This window comes from Typopeltis vanoorti, chromosome 20, assembly GCF_054136105.1.
Source record: "Typopeltis vanoorti isolate ZY-2024b chromosome 20, IOZ_Tvanoo_1.0, whole genome shotgun sequence".
Classification (NCBI taxonomy): Eukaryota; Metazoa; Arthropoda; class Arachnida; order Uropygi; family Thelyphonidae; genus Typopeltis; species Typopeltis vanoorti.
The window spans coordinates 18,588,213-18,608,097 of record NC_143568.1 but is presented as its reverse complement, the minus strand read 5'-3'; the positions used below and the strand labels follow the sequence as shown (position 1 = coordinate 18,608,097).

The 19,885-nt window shown below is 34.3% G+C and overlaps 1 protein-coding gene across 5 annotated transcripts in view; it reads right to left on the bottom strand.

Annotated features, from left to right (window-relative positions):
- The window catches only part of LOC150095263 (regulator of chromosome condensation-like), a 165,630-nt gene that overhangs the window by 41,444 nt on the left and 104,301 nt on the right, over positions 1-19,885 (bottom strand). The gene's annotated exons all lie outside the window — the stretch shown is intronic.

Below are 19,885 nucleotides of genomic sequence, written 5' to 3'. Positions count from 1 at the left end.
TTCTATTTCATCTGTGGCAGCAGTTTATAACTGCTGAGCTAGATCTATCAGTTATCTTATACATGCTTTATTATTAAAAATTGAAATAAGTATTCTATTGTCATAATGATGCTGGACCTACTGTAAATAAGCACAGCTGTACTACAATGATGCCGAGAGCAATAAGAAAGTTAATTTATTCAGTATGATTTAAAATTCACATTTCTTTAAGAATACATAAGTAAAAAGCATTTGTAACAAAAATCCAAAGTTTCTAATAGCAAACATAATGTGCAGTACCAACAATGAATTATTTCAGTATGCATCACACTCTCATTAAAAACAGGATTCAACTGAGAACTGCATGTTAGTCCATTAAAAAATTGAATTGTTTTTTTCCCTATCCCACTGTCAGAGGCCTAGAAATACAAAGCAACTCTTTGTAAGTTTACTTGATAGGTTAATTATCAATTAGAAATGAAATAAGTAATTCGAAGAAAGCTTCAAAAACATAAGTATTTCAGTTATCCTTTCAGTGAGGAAGGATAAAAATCTACATTTTTTTTTTTTAAACCAAAAGAAAATATCAAGTCTGCACCTAATAAAGATAGAGATGCAAACAAAAAAGTTCTGTTCCATAGTACGAGCATTTGTTTGCCTGTCAATAGTTAAGAAAGGATGATTTTAAATCTGGGGTGCTTAAGGATCAAAGCTGTATAACTGAGAGGAGACCTCCACATCGCCTTTAAAGGAATGTGGAGAACCGACCAATGCTTCTGACCTATCATTGTGAGGATTGGACATAATGTCCAATCCTCACCTTCTCGTGGTGCACCCTGTTGGGTATCTACCTGGATACTAAATGAACGAGGATGGGCTGGCAAATTGGGATTTACCCAATCAAATTGTAATTATTACTGGCTTAAACCAAATTATAAAATTATGGTACAACATGACAAAATTTCATGCCGAATGGGACGTTGCCCGGTTAAATAAGGCCCCCGTTGTTTTCACCAGGGAACCAGGGTGAACAGCAAAAAGTCAGCTACTGGAACAAATCTGAAAAAGCACCCCAACTCAACATCACCAGAGTTAAAGATCAGTACTATCAACGTAAGAAGCCTGAATGGCAAAGAAATGGAGCTAGCTGAGGAATTAGATAAGTACCAGATCGACATAATAGCGGTGACTGAAACAAAAAAGACCAAAACTGGTGAGATCCTTCTGAGCAAGAAATACAAAATGTAATATTCAGGCAATGACAATCAAGGAAAAGAAGGAGTAGCCATTGTATTCAACACTAAATACGAGGCTAATCTTCTTGAATGGCAGGCAGTCTCAAGTAGAGTGATGTGAGCAAATATCAGAATGGGGAACTGGACAATAAAACCTATTTGTGCCTATGGTCCCACAGAAGGTTCTATTAAGGTAGAAGTGGAGGAATTTCTTAATGCTTTAGAGAAAGCATCTGACACAATGAAAAAGGAAAAGTTGGTCCTTGTTGGGGATTTAAATAGCAGAGTAGGAAATGATTGTCAGACAAACAAAAATATTTTGGGAAAATTTGGAGAAAAGAGCAAAGCTAATAATAATGGCAAATATTTGTTGGATTTCTGCTCAGGATATGGACTGGTTATTACTAACACCATGTTCCAACATAAAAATGTGCACAAATTCACATGGAGAGAAGAGGCTAGGAATAAGAAAAAGTCTCATTGACTATGTTATTGTTGATAGTGATGTCTTCTCCCTTGTGCAGGACACCAGAGTGTACAGAGGATTTGAAATTGGAAGTGATCACTATTTAGTCATGAGTAGGATAAAATTGAATTTCATATTGAAAAGAATAACATGTAAGAAAGTTTTAAAGCGAATTAAAGTTGAGCAGCTCTCAGATGTGAACTGTAGACTAAAATACACAAAGTTTATTGAAGAAAAAATGAAAGAGTTTGAGAACAGGAACCAAACTTTAGAGATTCAATGGCAAGCCTTGAAAAAAACCTTGATTGATTCAGCCAGAGAGGCATGTGGTGAGGTTGTCTGCATGCAAGGATAGAAAAATCAGAACTCCATGGGGACACAGGAAGTTAAAGAGGCAGTGAAGGAAAAGAAGAAAGCATATCAAAAGTTCATAAGTCAGTTTGTGCTCTTAGAGAATAAGACAAATGTAAGAAAGCTAAACACTGTGTAAAACTAGCTAAACAAAAGTCATGGGAGAACTTTGGCAAGAACATAGAAAATAAATATCAAGAAGGTGGCAAAATATTTTGGAGGTTACTGAAGAAACTTAGAAATGGAGGAAAGAGTAATGTAAAAGGAGTTAGAGATGATAAAACTGACATGAAAACAGGAGAAAAAGATATCCTTGAAGTATGGAGTAATTACTTTGAGAAACTGCTAAATGAAACAAGCAGTGATAGCAGAGTGGTAAAAAACACTCAACAGGCATACAGTCAGGAATACATATCTATACTTGAAGTAGAAAAAGCCATCAGAGGCTTAAAATGTGGAAAGACAGCAGGAGTAGATGATATTCGACCAGAAATGCTAAAGTATGGTGGTATAAAAGTGTTGCAGTGGCTGCACTGCATAGTTCAGAAGGCCTGGACAGAGGGACAAATTCCCAATGACTGGAGTAGAGCTCTCATAGTAACCCATACATAAAAAGGGAAATAAAACTGAATGTGAGAATTACAGAGGTATTTCCTTACTGAGTATTCCTGGTAAGATATATGCAGGTATACTTGAGAAACGGTTGAGAAGAATTGTAGAAGAAAAGCTTGGTGAGGAACAAGCTGGATTCCGGCCAAATAGAAGCTGTCAGGATCAGATCTTCACTTTACGACAAATAGTGGAGAAATCATGGGAATATAACAAAGATCTCTATTTGAGTTTTGTAGATCTGGAAAAGGCATATGATAAGGTGCCAAGAGAGAAGCTATTCAATACGCTACAGTTATATGGTGTCAATGGAGCATTATCAAGAATACTTAGTCTTTATTTGAGTTGTAAGTCAGTTAGAATTGAAGGAAGTACAGGAAGATGGTTTAATGTTAAATCTGGTGTGAGACAATGATGTACATTATCCCCTCTGTTATTCATTATCTATATGGATCACATTATGAAGGAAAGAAGTATTTAACATGATATTAAAATTGGAGATGTTAATGTCAGCTCTTTGTTTTATGCGGACAATGTTATACTTATCAAGAAATCCACTACGAGTCTGCAAGATTCCTTGACTAAATTGAATAACTTGTAATAGATGGTATGAAGGTCACCAATAAAAAGACAAAGACAACGAAAATAGGCAGAATCATTGAAAATATCAACTGCATTGTGAACGGAGAACCTGTGGAACAAGTAAAACATTTCACCTACTTAGGCACAATTTTTAGTGAAGATGGTAAATTAAATATGGAAATAGACAACAGAATCAATAAAGCTGGTATAGTAGGAAGTCAATTGAATAAATTCATATGGAATAAGAGAGAAATTAGCCAGAACACTAAATTAGCTGTATATAAGACAGTGTTCAAACCAATTTTAACTTATGGATCTGAGAGCTGGGTCAGAAGTAAAACACTTGACCAAAGACTAGAGACCGCAGATACGAGAGTTCTGAGAAAGATTAGAGGCATGAACAGATGGCATCAATGGCAATATGATATTTAAAATGAGGATATTAGGAAAGAATTTGACATTGTCACATCCAGGAATGCATTAGCAGAGCTAATCTCAGGTGGTATGGTCACTTAAACAGAAATGGAGAAGAAAGATTAGCAAAACAAGTGTTCTCTGCCAGGTTGGTAGGAAACGACCCAGATGAAGACAAAGACATAGGTGGATTGATACGGTACAAAGTGCCTTAGACGACAGAGATATAAGATCTGGTCATGTTGGAGTCTTGACAAGTAACAGACTGATTTGGAGGAAAATTGTAGATAGAAAGTTAGTAATGATGTAAATTTTTCATGTAGTACTATCATATCCTGTACACCCCTTGAGGGTACATGGCAGGAATTTGATGATGATTTTAAATCCTTCATCTTTATTTAATATTTGATTTTTAGTTTTTGATCTTTTTTGACTTACATATGCTATATGAAAACCTATTTAAAATAAGACAAAAACAAACATACAACTGACATCACATTATAGGCAATATTATGCATCCAACCACATTTAATAGCCAAATATAAAAAGCAACTTAAAGATTCGAGATTTACCTGAGACCTTATGAGAATATAATCTTTGCCATCCGAGTACCTTGGTATACACTACTTAAAAGACACAAGCTTATACTAGAAGCCTGTATCTTTGCCTTTTATCATGACGACATAATCTGTCGTCATAAATACTTCATACTGAAGGCTATGACTTAATAACTAATGAGAAACTTTCCTTTAACACATTCATGTTGGAATGATCAAAACTTTCACTGCTCAATCTAAAAAGATTTGAGATTTACCTGAGATCTTATGAAAATATAATCTTTGCCATCTGAGTAAAGAGTTTCTGAAGAGAGAGAAAACACCGTGCCTTGCAGCAATTTCATGTGTTTCATATCAGTGGATGTGCTGCATATCATGACAGTTCTTCGATTATAACCAAATCTGTGCTAATGAGGGTGGAGGGAGATTGTGTTTTTTTAGGATATATTAGAAAACAATAATGAAGGCAAATGTTATATTTGGTTGGTATATTTGAATTACTCAAAGGTATAAATATGTGAATCATCATCAATGAGCCATGTGAGAATGGCAAATATAAGAAAGAACAGGTGTGAAAGCAAATACTTTCATTACTGGTAAATGAATTATTGGTAATTAACATCTGTCTGTGTGTGTATCCTATATAAGTCACTGGATGGAGCAAATAACATGATCCTATAAACTGCTGTCATGAATGTTCACATTTATGATGGGCATAATAATAAAAAAAAAGTTTAGGAGGAGGGGTAATGGGATTTGTTTGCAAAATATAAATAGCTAACCAATAATAAACAGTGTCTGTATGCATACATTTGATAGCTCTCAGCAAATAATTCTAGGGAGGACTAATCCAATGAACTAATAATGATTACATGATTCATTTAGATGTGAGAAGAATACATGTTGCTTGATGGAGCAGCAAATCATCTTGTACAATTTGTTGTGATGTTATGTATATTTATTTCTGTTTTATTTATATTTTGCTTGGTTTTCTAAGAATATTCTTTTATTTATCGATGATCAGTATATGCTTTTTTTGAATAGTAAGATATATATATAAATAAATTCCAATTGCCATCAGAATTATCCAGCCTTATGTCAATAAGAGATATCTAGTATTTTGTTTTAGTTCAATGGACAAAGTCCACTTATAATAAGGAGGATTCATTTTTATTCAAGAGATGAATTTTTGCTTACATCTGTTTCTTTACAAAGACTGGAATGAAAATATTCTTATAGCATGAAATACTCCATTCTCAACACACTATACTGCAGAAGCAAGAAAAATAGGTTGCTTTATTGTATCACTAAATACAGTACAGATATAATCACAGTCTATGTAGTATATTTAGCAACAATTAGTGTAATTAGAGACAACTTGAATGACACTTCATAATGAAAAACACCTCCTCTCCCATATACACTATGCTGCATGCATGCAAGCAAAACAGATTTATTGTAGCACTAAACATAGTATCTAACCAAACACAATTGTTTTAACATCTTTCAAATTTTCAGTTGCAGAAAATATAATGTAGTCATTGGATGCTTTTCAGTCAAAATTTGATTTACATAAATCGTTTATGTAAAACAAATAAAGATGTATATGCATATCTAAATACACATAATTTGAAATAAGTTTGAACTGCATTTGAGATTTTTGATATCATTAAGACAGTTCACAAACGCTAATTTTACAAATAAAATTCTACCAAAAAAGCTGCAACTAACATGCTGTGAAACCTTGTGAATATGTGCCTACTGGCCTGCCCATCATGGAAGCGGCATACATATAGTAGAGCTAGTTTTCACAGGCAATGCCAGTGGAAAACTAGCGATGCAGACACTGCCCAGCATGAAAGTGTTAACATATTCACATTAAGTTGGGTTTTACATACTGGTGAAACTACCTGGCATTGTTTGATGATTATTTGTATTTAACAACAGATTTCAAGTCTAATGGTTTTTGAAGAATTGTTATTATTTATTTATGTTTTATTTTATTTTATTTAAATTTTATTTCTGAAATTTCTACCCAATTTTCAAGTTTTAAAGCAAAGATTTAAAGTATTTTTCCTGCTTTTCAAGAAAGTATTTCTTAGTATTTTTATTCTACTAATGTTCCAATTTTCTGATTCAAAGAAAAAAAAAAAGATGTTGAAATCAACAAAATAAACAATGTCTTCTAACTTGCTAAAAAATTGATAGGCTCAATGATCCTGTATTTTATTATTATTTTTATTTTTTGGATTCAACACACACACAAAACAGTTGAGACCTAGCGTACACCATCGTCATGTGTGGACAAATTACTGAAGAGCAACATGTGCAAAGAAACCTTTATAAGATAAAAAAAACTTTATTTAAAATTGGTAATGACAATTCCATCTATGCTGCAATAACACTATTGAACATGTTTTTGGTCCTTTTTGCAGTTGTAAGCACAAAGAAATTCCTTCCTATTACATCTCTCGATGCAACAATGTACAATTGATTACAAACAAAGCAATCAATCACCTTTATCACTGCTTACCACATATATCCATTCAAGTCTCAGCTACCTCACTCACATCCCAAGCTATTCCATTTTTATGCTGATCATCCTTATACATACATAACTTCACTACTACTTCCAACCACTCTCCCTATGCCATGTGTCAGGTATAGGAGGAGGTGATATGCCTTCGTCATTTATGCAGGAGTCAGAGAAAAGAGTGCTGCAAGGAAGTCAGCATTTTCTCTGGGTGATGCAACAGTGGTTCCATCTGGATAGTAGAGAGGTGGGAGAGTGCAGGTGAACAGAAGTTGCATCCAATGACTTTTGAGAGGAACCAGCTACCATTTCTAGCACAAGAGACAAGTTTTCTGCTAGTGGCTTTTATGAAGTTGGATTTCCTCCAACTTAAAAGATATCCTTTTACAGCAGGAATGCTTACTGATACTGTCAGGAAGAGACTGTATATTGTACACTCGCCATGGGCCAATGTTCCAATGACACAGTTCTTATGACTGGTATAGATAATTAAGCCAGTCACAGCTCTTATGACTGGCTCAATTAGCTATGCCATATTTTTTTTTGTCAACAGATACAACCCCTTTAAAATAGTAAAATATTGCATGCTTTTCTCTCTCTTATGACATTCACAATCATAGCAAAAGTATTTGCATTCTTTATGTGGGGTACATCTGAAAAGATAACTGATAAAGTATTACATAATATTATGCATATCAAACTATTAAGCAACTTTATTTATCTATCCAAAGGATGAACTCCATTCTTTGACACATCAAGTGTACAAGTTACCTTATGCTTAAAATGTGGCCTACAGACAGACACAAAATGTTATTCTACCTGAAATAACATAACAAATACATTATGCCATTACGGAAAGTCAGGAAATGGTACTAAACAAAAGCCATGAGAAATCTGAATGACTAATTTTGGAATCAGCATCAGCAATTAAGAGATTTCTCCCCTAACCACAAGTATGGCGACATTAATTTATACAAAATTTTGGAGGCTGTTATTTCAAGACTGTATTCAACACAACGACCATATGTTACCTATAATTTCTAGCACTAGAAAGCACACTCGTGTAATGTGATTTTCTTGATTCCTAGCATTCACGTAATAACTTTAGACTGTTGAAATTTTTTTTCACTTGGTCATACATTAAATTAAAGATAAGAAATTATATTCTGGTTTAATCCTTTATCCAAGTATAAGCAAACAGAGTTTGCATGTGAATTATCTTCATGACTAGACTACTTGTATGTAGAGGCATACAATTGCTTTAGTATCCCATAATGCAAAGCACATAATTCTGGATGTGTATAAGGCGATGCATTATGAGAAGAGCCACTACCCAGATAGGTTTTAACCTTTATTGAGGTATGTTTAAGTGTGGTGGATGATGATGATTTATCCCTTCAGTCGTTTCCGACCCTAGGTGACTTTGTAGGGTCGGAAATTTTATCTGGGCTCAGGACTGGCATAGGGCTGGGACGTATATATGACTGTAATGAGTGTGGGGATACCTCTCCAAAAATCCTAATGATCTACAAGATCATTCTAAATCTCACTGAGTGACCCTAAAGGATCACTATTAAACTCATTACTCCAAACTTGAATCACTCCAGGAGAGGAAATTCAGCAGTGGTTCCACCAAGTGACAGGCAAAAACCTGCCAAAATATGATATTGCCATTGATACCATCAGGTCATGCCCCTATTCTTTCTCAGAACTCTCATATCTGCAGTCTCTAGTCTTTCATCAAGTGTTTTATCTGGCCCAGCTCTCAGATCCATAAGTTAAAATTGGTTTGAACACTGTCTTGTATACAGCTAATTTAGTATTTTGTCTCTAATTTCTCTCTTATTCCATATAAATTTATTCAGTTGAACTTCCTAACATATCAGCTTTGTTGATTCTGATGTCTATTTCCATATTTAATTTACTATCCTCACTAAAAATCGTGCCTAAGTAGCTGAAATGTTTTACTTGTTCTATAGGTTCTCCATTCACAATACAGTTGATATTTTCAATGTATCTGCCTATTTTCATTGTCGACCTTTATACCATATCTATTACAACAGTTATTCAATTTAGTCAGGAAATCTTGCAGATTTGTACAGGATTTATTTAGAAGTATAACATCATCTGGATAAAGTAAAGAGCTGAGATTAACTTTTCCAATTTTGATATTAGATTTAACACCACTTTCCTTCATAATGTGATCCATATTGATAATGAATAACAGAGGGGGATAATGTGCATCCTTGTCTGATACCAGAATTAACATTAAATCATCTTCCTGTACTTCTTTTAACCCTCCTACTGGCCAAGGTGGATGAAATAGCAAGACCACCACAGAATTTTTCATGGATCAAAACTTTCATGGATTGGCATTCTATGTTTTATCAAGTATATACTCTCTTCTGCTGTTAATCCCTTAATGGTGATTTTAGAGCCACTGGTGGATTAACTGTGGTCAAGCAACTTCTGAGTCACTTGTCTTTACATGTACTGTGTTACTTGGAATTTTCTTCATTGTACTAGGATATTTGATCATGTTTTTTTTTTTTTTTTTTTTTTTTTATTTATTTTTTGCTGCACAATTTATTTATTGTGTCTCTTTCCAAAAATAGAAGTTTCACATCTGCCAAAATAAATAATCAATCCTGAAATGACCACAGATCAGCCTTTGCAATGAATATATTTTAGTAATAGTAAATTTCCTTCACTTTACTGCAATAAAGATTTTTTTTCATGAATTTTCAAATGTTTGTTTACATATTAAATATTTTGTCAGCTATTTATATTTTTAAATAACATTTAGTGAAATAATATGACATTTTGCTTTCTTTCTTTGAAAAATACCTTTATATGGATTGTCACATTTCAATTTTAGGAATGAATTATTTTCTTCTTTTTTTAATGAACAACAAATGATTATAAACTGCATTACTCAGTGTCTGATATTGTGTCTTTTTAGTATCAAAAATTCATACCTAATGGTATTTTATCAAGAGACTCTTTGCTTCTTCTTTTGCTTAAAATTGCAACAGATTTTTTTTTTTAGGATGTGCACATTACTATAATATCCAGTGCTTAATCACTGTCGACATGTTGAAAATATAATAGGAAGGATATCCTGTATGGAATGATTCAAAATTTATGCTCAATTTTAGGATTTTTTACTGCAACTCCCCCCCCCGTCCTGGAACTGAGTTGCATAACTACTTTATATTTCCACAGCTTTGAAAGCTTTCAGAGATCTTTCAAAATCTTTTATTTCAGTTTACCGTTTTGACAAAAGAAATAAAGCAATAATATTGTTGTATATTCGAAGCTTCTAATTCTGTACTCTTTCTTTGCATCTGAAATCAACTGTTCAACGATCTGCTGAAATTATTCTAAGATTTAGAAATACTTGCTATATTTTCAATATGTAAAACTGTATACCACACAAAGAAAGTTCAGTTGTGTTATTTTTGTTTCTTTTTTTTTTAAAAAAAAATCTAAATATTACTACTTCTGCTGCTGGTGGCTATTTCCGAAATACGTCTTAGAAATGCTGGACAATAATCCTCTTACCTGGAGGAAAAGCTAGAAGTCTTAGATTACTCTTTTGAGAAACACAAGACAGAAAGTTTCCGAGAAGTCGCACTAAATTGCCTCAAGCAAGAATGTCTTGTTTCGTTTTCAGTTGTTCAGATATCCTAACACAGAAAAACTGACATTTCTTTTACAGGCTGATACAGTATTTATGCCAAAAATGATTTCTTTATTTATAGTGATCAGTTTCACTTTTATTATCGAAAAATTCTAGATTATTTCATACAATTATCTTGAAAAAATTACTGCTATTGCTGCTCTTGCTTGCTATCTCACAAATGAATTGTATATTGGGTATGCTTTCTAATATTCCTTTCTGCCCAGTAACAAGTTGTAGACTAACGGAGATTACTAACCCCCTCCCCCACTGGGAATCAGATCAAAAGAACATGCCCAGCAGGCAGCATACTAAAGTACCTAGTGCAATAACTGAATATTTTACAGGCAGAAAGTCCTTGTATTGTTTTTCCATCTTTATGATTGATTAGCAGACATTCGAAACATATTATTCTGATATTGCATTTGTAGGATGAGTGGTTTTAAATATTAATTTCCCCTATTACCCAATGTCACATAACTTCCTGATTTATAATAATGAGGAAATAATATGTATATTTTCTTATTTATAATTTGCTAATTTATAATAATCAAAACTTAGTTTCTGTGACGAAAAATTAAACGTTATGCGGAACAATTATTATGGAAAAATCACGAATTAAATAAAAACTGTACCTATGTTTCATAAGAGTTTTTGGGTGTGTGGTAGTGTTGCAGCGGGAGGGGGGGGGGGGGGGGGTGTAAAACTATCAAAGTCGAAATAAAGTTCAATTCTATTGTGAAAATATGAAATTTCACATTTGATGCATGCACATATATATATTTTGTATGATAGAACATACACAAAGATATCGCTTACTTTAAAATTGGAGAAAAATATATAAACTAGTAGAAAATATATACTGTACATATCAATTTAAATAATTGTTTATTTCATTTTATAAAGACCGATTATACAGGGAAACCAAAAGGCGAAAGTGCAAAGAACAGTAGATTACTATATTTTGAAAAAACTTAGTGATATGATATGACAAAATTAGCACAAAAACATTAAACATCGGTTCTCCAAGGTAATGCAATATTTAAGTGAAGAGTATGTAAGAATTTATATTTTGTCCTGGAATTATAAACTGCACAATAAAAAGAGAAAATAAAATAATTTCTACATTTTTAGTCTTTCTAATATAACTAACAGTCAAGTTGCCAGACACGAAACAAGGAACTGCGTTTCTTGTTAAAGAGAACTGAGTCTCAGCTTCGTGTGATAATCTGTTTAAGTGTTCTCTACAGTGCAAAGGATTATCTCACCTTCTAAAGGAGAGAACAACCAAATTGCACTTCTTATCCATGTTCTTTCAACAGGTGTATTAAAACTTATCCCGATTTAGCTGGACGTATCCTGGCCAGTTGGAGGGTTAAAACTGCTGACTTACAACTCAAATAAAGACTAAGTATTGCTTGATATAATGCTCCATCGACACCATACAACTGAGGTGTTTTGAATAGCTTTTCTCTTGGCACCTTGTCATATGCCTTTTCCAGAACTACAAAACTTAAATACAGATGTTTGTTATATTCCCATGATTTCTCAACTATTTGTGGTAAAGTGAAAATGTGATCCTGTCAGCCTCTATTTGGCCTGAATCCAGCTAGTTCTACACCAAACTTCCCTTCTGCAATCCTTCTCAACCATTTCTCAAGTATGCTTGCATAAATCTTACCAGGAAAACTCAGTAGGGAAATACCTCTGTAATTCTCACATTCAGTTTTATTTCCCTTTTTGTACATGAGTACTATGAGAGCTCTAATCCAATCATCTGGAATTTGTCCCTCTGTGAAGGCCTTCTGAACTATGCAGTTCAGCCACTGCAAGATGTTTATACCTCCATACTTGAGCATTTCTGGTCAATTTTATCATCTACTTCTGCTGACTTTCCACATTTCAGGCTTTTGATGGCTTTTTCTACTTCAAGTATAGATATGTATTTCTAATTGCATGCCTGTTTAGTGTTTTTTTACTACCGTGCAGTCATTGTTTCATTTAGCAATTTTTTGAAGTAATGACTCCATACATAAGGATATCTTTTTCTCCAGTTTTCATATCACCTTTATCACCTCTAATTCCTTTGACAGCACTCTTTCCTTCATTTCTGAGCTTTTTCAACAACCTCCAAAATATCTTGCCACCTTCTTAAACACACTGTGTTTAAGAGAATGTTTTTACACTGTGTCTTAGAGAATACAGATATTTGTCCTCTATATTCTCTAAGATCACAAGCTGACTTATTTGTCATGAACTGTCGATATGCTTTCCTCTTTTCCTTGAACTTCCTGTGTCCACCATGGAGTTCTGATTTTCTATTCTTACAGACAACTTCACCACATGACTGAATCAATCAATGTTTTCTTCAGGATTTGCCACTGAATCTACAAGGTTTGATTTCTGTTCTCAAACTCTTGCCTTTTTTCTTAAATAATGTTTGTGTGTTTAAGTCTACAGTTCACATCTGAAAGCTGCTCAGATGTGAGGACAGGAGAGGAGGGAGTATGCTGCTAATGGATGACTTGAATCCAGTTAGAGTTGAGACCTATGATTACAGTGCTACTACTAGTAACAATATTTCGTGTGGCAGTGAGTTTGAAGCCACCTGGTGTGACATGGAATCGAACATGATCAATTACATACTCGGGTGTTGTTACAGACCTGGTGGATCGGTTGCTAGTGGTGAAGAAATGCATCACCAATTAGAAAGATGAGCGCAAAAAGAGTAATCATAATGGGAGACTTTAATTATCTAAATACTCATTGGTGATTGATGAAAATGCATTTCATGAGTTGTTGCGGGATAACTTCCTCGAACAGCATGTGACAGAAGGAAATCAAGGTCAAAGAGTGTTAGATTTGATTATCATGTCAGAGGGTTTTTCAGTTAAAGATGCAACTATTCTACCTCCAGTTGGTGACAGTGATCATGCAGTACTCACTTGGGAAGTGACTAAGTTTATGAATGTTCCACTCAGAAAAGGTTACATGCTGAACCACAAATCATGAAATTATGACCAACTGAAAAGTATACTGAGTACAGCGGAATGGGACTGGATGCTGGATAGAAAGAATATCAACAGTACATGGGAAACATTTAAACAATACTTAATAGATGCGATATCAGAATGTGTTCCAAGAGTTTGAAGAATAAATACGGTAGGAGTCAAATGAATGTGCAATCTTATTAAGCAAGAGATTTGTAAGAAAAGGACGATGTGGAAGGAATACCATGTGCCTAAGGATGACGTCCATTATGAATGTTATAAGCAGCTGGCTAGAATAGTCACAACTGTTGTATGGAAAGCAAAGTCTGAGTATGAAAAGAAACTGGCATGCTAAAGGCAACCCACAAGAATTCTATCGACATGCTGCAAGTAAAAGAAAGAATGAATAGCTCTTCTAAATCCAGATGGTGTGAGGATTACTGATGCAGAAAAGGTTGTTCAGCTAATGAGTGTCCATTTTCTTAAAAGCTATCAACTTGGTATATGCAACATTGAGCACACTACCACCTCTTCACTGGATGAAGAAAAGCAGGTGTATGAGGACAAGGTATTAGAGCTGTTGCACAAATTGAATAAGAATTCAGCAGCAATAGGGACTGCACATGTGCTAAAAGAGTGTTGAGCTAAACTGGTTATTCCCTTGACCAGGCTGTTTAATATGAGTCTTAGAACAGGGATGATTCCACAGGAATGTATGATAATTCTATTGCACAAGGGTGGTGCAAAGACCAATGTATCCAACTATCGACCAATTAGTATCTCAGGAGTGGTGGTGAAGATTTTGGAAAAATTGGTTAGGGCTCACATTCAGAAATGGATTGACAGAGAATCTCTAGTTTGCAATGAACAGCATGGTTTACTAAGGGAAGGTCATATTTTAGCAACTTGCTCACATTCTATAATAATGTTACCATTGAGCAGAATGGATCCTTATGATTTTCTTTTCTCTAGCTTAATTTATTGTAAGAATACAGTATCTAACACATATAACATACAAAATATGTGTTAATCGACTGTTTATGTTAGCAGGTAAGTTTTTGGGAAGTCAAAAGTTATATGTTGATTTTCGACTGCGTGGCGGTCGTTGCCCCTAACCCATCTCATTGATCCAGGGTCAGCTGTGTGTGTGTGTGTGTGTGTGTGTGTGTGTGTGTGTGTGTGTGTGTGTGTGTGTGTGTGTGTGTGTGTGTGTGTGTGTGTGTGTGTGTAGTGCTGAAGAAAGCAATGCCATTAAGCAATTTAAGAACGGTAATGTATTATTTTGTCTCTCTCTCTCACGCACACATGTGTGTGGCCCTTGCATGTGATGTTATCCACATGTTAATGCTGTATTCCATTTAAAATAAGGCTATTTCTTAATATTTTGGTCACTGAGTAAACTGATACATATGATACATCAGTAAAGTGCTAGATATATATATATAAATAAAGAAAAAAAGACACAATAATGTTGAAATCCGTTGTTCTAAAAAAATTTTACCAAAAAACTAAATCCTTACCATGCTGGTCATGTTTTAGGTTGGAGATGAATTTCATCGCCTTGTGCGAGACCACTGCCCCACTTATTGGAGGTTTGAAGGGATTTGAAAAAAGTTACATGTTTGATCTCTAAAGCAGGGTTTCCGGACTATGTAAAATAGAAATTCACAAAAAAGACAGATAAAAATAGAAAAGAAAAAAAAAAAATCCATAGCCCACCCATGGTACAAAATGTACTACAAGTTTGCAAATAACCTTTCGTGGGTGGGAGTAACATAAAAAAAATTAAAAAATTAAAAATTAAATTTAACAATGCTTGGCAAGTACTACCTTGCTCTTAACAATGCTTAACAAATCCTATCTTGCTGGTTTTGTTGTTCTTTTCTGCTGCAGTTTTCCTTTAACTATGCACTATAAATCCTAATTTCCTTCAGTATTAATATGTTCCTAAATATCATGGTGAAGTAGTGTTGTGATGTCAAGAATATGAGGATCTGTACTATTTTGGCTAATGGTAGTGTGTAGGAAACAATTTAAATTCTTAAAAGTTTACAATTATAATTTTGTTAATAATGAGTTGGTTTAAGGATGGTACTTCAATATTTTTTTCCAGCCACTGTGTCCATGTTAAGTACTAACTTACACACAGTGAAACAGTTATCCCCAAACCAGAAGTCTAAAAATCAATGGAATTGAACTTAAAGCATAGGAGAGACTGGGATTCCAGATTTCTTAGAGTAAAGTAGTTCCCTGCTTGTGAAAGAAATATTATAGACATTTCGGGTGTTTAGTATAGTGAAAGGATGAGAAATTTAAAAATATCGAAATATTTAAATCGTCCATCCTGTTCCCTCTACCCATGAAGGAGCAGAGTAAATTAACAGTTTTAGATTGTGTTTATGATCTATTTAAGTTTTGCTGATTCTTCTCTGCTGTGCCTATGGAGTATTAAATGGTTATGGTTCCTCTGTATTTTATCTCGAGACCAAACATGGAATGTTTCATGCCATGGCCTCCAATATATTAAAAGGATGTCGATCTTATACTAGGTGACGACATTCATCTAAAACATTCACAAATATCTATGCCTACAGTGGGAGTAGAACCTATAACCTACTAACTGAAGAGTGGAAGTGTTATCCACTCAGCTAACAAAGTCTGCTTTAGTTTGTAACCAGTTTTAGATAGTATAGAAGGACTAGTGTTCATAGTCCAGAGCTTTTGTTGTGGTGCTAATGATCCTAGTTTTATGTCGTAAATGTTAATAATACCTAGTTTACAGGAGTGGTGGTGTGTAAATCAGCATTCAGGTATAATTCTGTTTGAGTAGGTTTTCCTGTAGACTAAAAAGTCCAAGTGCCTGAAGAAAGCAATGTCATTAAGCAATTCAAGAACAGTAATGTATTGTTTTGTCTCAACGCTACAGTAAACTTCATGTGAGGATGTTCAATGTTCAAGTGACAGAGTGAAGTAGTGTTGTGAGGTACAGTTAGTTATTGGAAAAGAAAGTGTTAAGCATCTAGTCGCTATAAAGTTCAGGTATTAATTCTTAAAAGAATAAATCTTGTAAGAATGCAACATTAATGAGAGTCATTATCATATTCAAAACACTTAGTTGCACTTACTTCACTTAAAATGCTTTAAATGACCGTAACTGGCTATCAAGCACAAGACATTCAACGTAATTCACATTCATGTTTCAGGAATGTAATGAACCAAACACTGTAATGTTTAAAAAACCTTTAATACAGTACAAAAGAATTGAATATTAAAGTAGAATACTTTAATACAGTACATTAAAAAACTTTTTTGATACAGTACATGTTTCTTGTGCATTTCTACACCATAAAAATACATCAGAAACAAGAAAAACTTGAATAATATAAACATGTGTTAAAGCTTTAATCTAAAATTCATATAAAATATTGCAGATTTAAACTAAAATGAAAACTTCTGCAGAGCACAAATCAATTTCTTCTACTAAACATTCTACAGAGTAAATTAGTTTAAATGGGTTGGTGTTCAAATATAACTGGTCTAAAAAAGAATATTCATTCCTTACAAAGTAATACTTATAATTGAAATAGACATTTTTTTTTTTTTTTTTTTTTTTTGGAGGATCCATTGTTGCTGATTTCAAAAAGTCTCTCTGTTTGTAATAACTTTTGATTAACACTGGTTTTCTTCCAGAAATCTAGTGTGAAAGAGTATATAAAGAATGGTCCACCAATCCAAACTTCCCATAAAGGTGGTAGCAAATGGAATTCTTAAGTTCTCTGAGGTGAATGTCAACAGAACATCCTGCTAATTCACAGTATAAAGCATTTCACACTCTCCTGGATACAATTAAGGATGGAGCTTATCCTTAGGTAAACAGATAGGGCTTACATTTGATGTACAGTTTGAGGGAAAAGAGGAAAGTAAAGAAATGGAGTCTGCCAGTTGTAGAACAGTGTCAATAAAATACCTGAAGAGTTATATAGCTGAGAAGTTTTCATCATCATCATCAAATTCCTGTCATGTACCCTCAAGGGGTGTATAGGATATGATAGTACTACATGAAAAAAATTACATCATTACTAACTTCCTATCTACAATTTTCCTCCAAATCAGTCTGTTACTTGTCAAGATTCCAACATTATCAGATTTTATATTTCTGTCGTCTAAGGCACTTTGTACTATATCAATCCACCTATATCTTGGTCTTCCTCTGGGTCGTTTTGCTGCCAACCTGGCAGAGAACACTTGCTTTGCTAATCTTTCCTCGCCCATTCTGTTTAAGTGACCGTACCACCTGAGATTAGCTCTGTTAACGCATTCCTGGATGCTGACAATGTCAAGTTCTTTCCTAATATCCTCATTTTAAATATCATATTGCCATTGATGCCATCTGTTAATGCCTATAATCTTTCTCAGGACTCTCATATCTGTAGTCTCTAGTCTTTGGTCAAGTGTTTTACTTCAGACCCAGCTCACAGATCCATAAGTTAATACTGGTTTGAACACTGTCTTGTATATAGCTAATTTAGTGTTCCGACTAATTTCTCTCTTATTCCATATGAATTTATTCAATTGACTTCCCACCATACCAGCTTTGCTGATTCTGTTGTCTATTTCTATATTTAATTTACCATCTTCAGTAAAAATCGTGCCTAAGTAGCTGAAATGTTGTCACTTGTTCCACAGGTTCTCCATTCACAACACGGTTGACATTTTCAATGATTCTGCCTATTTTCATTGTCTTTGTCTTTCTATTGCTGACGTTCATACCATATCTATTACAACAGCTATTCAATTTACTCAGAGAATCTTGCAGACTTGTAGTGGATTTATTTAGAAGTATAACATCATCCGCATAAAGCAAAGAGCTGACATTAACACTCCAATTTTGATATCAGGTTTAATACCGCTTTCCTTCATAATGTGATCCATATAGATAATGAATAACAGAGGGGATAATGTACATCCTTGTCTCACACCAGATTTAACATTAAACCATCTTTCTGTACTTCCTTCAATTCTAACTGCTGACTTACAACTCAAATAAAGACTAAGTATTGCTTGATATAATGCCCCATTGACACCATATAACTGCAGCGTATTGAATAGCTTCTCTCATGGCACCTTGTCATATGCCTTTACCAAATCGGCAAAACTTAAATACAGATCTTTGTTATATTCCCATGCTTTCTCGACTATTTGTCATAAAGTGAAGATCTGATCCTGACAGCATCTATTTGGCCTGAATCCAGCTTGTTCTTCACCAAGCTTTTCTTCCACAATTCTTCTCAACCGTTTCTCAAGTATACTTGCATAGATCTTGCCAGGAACACTCAGTAGAGAAATACCTCTGTAATTCTCACATTCAGATTTATTTCCCTTTTTATATATGGGTACTATCAGAGCTCTACTCCAATCATTGGGAATTCGTGCCTCTGTCCAGGTTTTCTGAACTATGCAGTGCAGCCACTGTAAGACGCTTATACCACCATACTTCAGCATTTCTGGTCGAATATCATCTACTGATGCTGCCTTTCCACATTTCAAGCCTTTGATGGCTTTTTCTACTTCAAGTATGGATATGTATTCCTGACTGCATGCCTGGTCAGTGTTTTTTACCACTGTGCTGTCATCACTGCTTGTTTCATTTAGCAGTTTTTCAAAGTAATTACTCCATACTTCAAGGATATCTTTTTCTCCCATTTTCATGTCACCTTTATCATCTCTAACTCTTTTTACAGCACTCTTTCCTCCATTCCTAAGCTTCTTCAACAACCTCCAGAATATTTTACCATCTTCTTGATATTTATTTTCTATATTCTTGCCAAAGTCCTCCCATGACTTTTGTTTAGCATTCTTGCATTTGTCTCTATATTCTCTAAGAGCACAAGCTGACTTATTTGACAGGAACTTTTGATATGCTTTCTTCTTTTCCTTCACTGCCTCTTTAACTTCCTGTGTCCACCAGGGAGTTCTAATTTTTTTATCCTTGCACACAACCTCACCACATGCCTCTCTGGCAGAATCAATCAATATTTTCTTCAGAGTTTGCCACTGAATCTCCAAAGATTTGATTCCTGTTCTCAAACTCTTTCATTTTCTTTTCAATAATCATTCTGTATTTTAGTCTACAGTTAACACCTGAGAGCTGCTCAACTTTTATTCACTTTAAAACTTTCTTACATGTTATTCTTTTCAATATGAAATTCAATTTTATCCTGCCCAAGACTAAATAGTGATCACTTCCAATTTCAAATCCTCTGTACACTCTGGTGTCCTGCACCAGGGAGAAAACATCAGTATCAACAATAACATAGTCAATGAGACTTTTCTTATTCCTAGCCTCTTCTCTCCATGTGAATTTGTGCACATTTTTATGTTGGAACATGGTGTTAGTAATAACCAGTCCATGTCTTGAGCAGAAATCCAACAGATATTTGCCATTATTATTAGCTTTGCTCTTTTCTCCAAATTTTCCCAAAATATT